At 38.6% G+C, this 1,701-nt stretch overlaps 1 long non-coding RNA gene across 1 annotated transcript; it reads left to right on the forward strand.

Moving 5' to 3' along the window:
• Nucleotides 1-627: 627 nt before the first annotated feature.
• Nucleotides 628-1,489, forward strand: LOC132226418 (uncharacterized). The gene is made up of 2 exons (XR_009451051.1): nucleotides 628-875; nucleotides 977-1,489. It is a non-coding gene; the product is annotated as an uncharacterized LOC132226418 (long non-coding RNA).
• The last annotated feature ends 212 nt before the right edge of the window (nucleotides 1,490-1,701 follow it).

The raw sequence follows: 1,701 nt of genomic DNA on the forward strand, positions 1-1,701 counted from the left end.
TCAATTTCACTAGCATTTTTTTTTTCCTGTTCAGTGGGGGAAAGCACAAGCCTGTGGAAAAGCAGTTCTAATTATGGCCTTTCTGGATCCTTCTACCATCTGAACCCATAACATTTCTTTGCTTTGCTGTGCTTTGCTCAAGGGACTGTGGGAAGTTAATGACAGAAAGAATGCAGCATTTCATATGCCAGAAAGAATGTAGCATTTCATTAAAAATTGTATTAAGCCGTCACTCTAGTATAAGAGCAAAATTGTTTAAGAATAAAATGTGAGGATGGAAGAGGACCTCAAAATCCATTTCCTTCAGTTGTCTCATTGCATGAACAAAACTGGAGGCTCAGAGACTTTGGCTTGTGCAGCCACCTCATGTTTTTGTAGATGGGGAACAGTGTTATGCAGTTAGTGGGAAAACATAGAATTTGGATGGAATCTGGGAACAGGCGTGAATTATAACTCTGCCTCTTTCTAGCTCTAGAGATATTACCTCCCTGGGTCTCAGTTTTCTCATCTGTATAATGGAGACCCTCCTATTCTATAGACATTAAACAGAATGCCATATGTAAAATGTCTGGTTTATAGAGTACATACTCAGAAATGTTATTTTTCCCCTTTCTCTAAAAGCAGATTGAGCTGCAGATGGGCTATGGCAGCCTGGCTGACTTCAGTCTCGAGTCATCCGATCGTACCAGACATTCTATTATGCCCTCGTCTGGTGTGATCCTTCCTTGGACAACCCTGGATGTTTTAAAGCTACGTGAGAAGATAACTAAGGAGGTAACTGGTAACTGTGTGTAGCCATATGAGGAAGGTGGTTGATTGTCTATGAGAAGACCGGTGACTCTTCCTGGAGGGTTGACCAAGATTGACCTGACTGGGTGAGTTTCCATTCATGGCCAAAAGGTTAAACATCTGTATGGGTCTTCCTGCTCATTGATGACATATAGCTATAGAACACTCTCATCTTTCCCAAATCCAGCTTTTCAGTCTTCTAACCCTGATGACCTCCCACCTGCCATGAACCTAGTGTGGAAGTGATGTCCCGCATTCCCGGAAAAATCTCCTGGTGTCTCTGTGAATTAAGTGTCCCTCACTCTCTGGGTATTTTAAGGAAAAAGAGTTTCAGCTTTGCAAAATGTCAAAGACTTTTAAAATAGTTTCCCCCCTTGATACAAAGAAATTTCTCTTCATCAAAGAAGACTGCACAAGCCAGAGAAATATGAAGAAAATTTAAATCCTTCATAAGCCTACCAACCTGAGATAATTACTAATTATTTTCTTGTTATATTTGGGGTCATAAAGTAATAGAGATTCTAACATGCTTTATTATTTAATAAACAATGTACGGCCAGCTTTTTCTTATGCCATTAAATACTCTTTAGTGGCTAAGCATAACACATCCATTTTGGGCAGAGCATATACTGAAATAAAAGACATTTAATAGAAATCAAGAAACATCAAAATAAAAATTAGTGCACTTGTCTTGAATGAATTAAGTATTTTGTGGATAAATTAACCTGGAACAACCAGCCTGTGGTATAAATTGTGGGCGGTGTAATAGGCAACATTTTCATTAGTATTGCATTTCAAATGATCTCTGTTACATAACTTAAGTGGTATCTGAGACTGACATATAACTTAATCTAAGAAGGCAGCCTCTTTTTCTAATTGAGACAACCAATATCAAAAGAACAAAGGCACAGG

This window comes from Myotis daubentonii, chromosome 2, assembly GCF_963259705.1.
Source record: "Myotis daubentonii chromosome 2, mMyoDau2.1, whole genome shotgun sequence".
NCBI lineage: Eukaryota > Metazoa > Chordata > Mammalia > Chiroptera > Vespertilionidae > Myotis > Myotis daubentonii.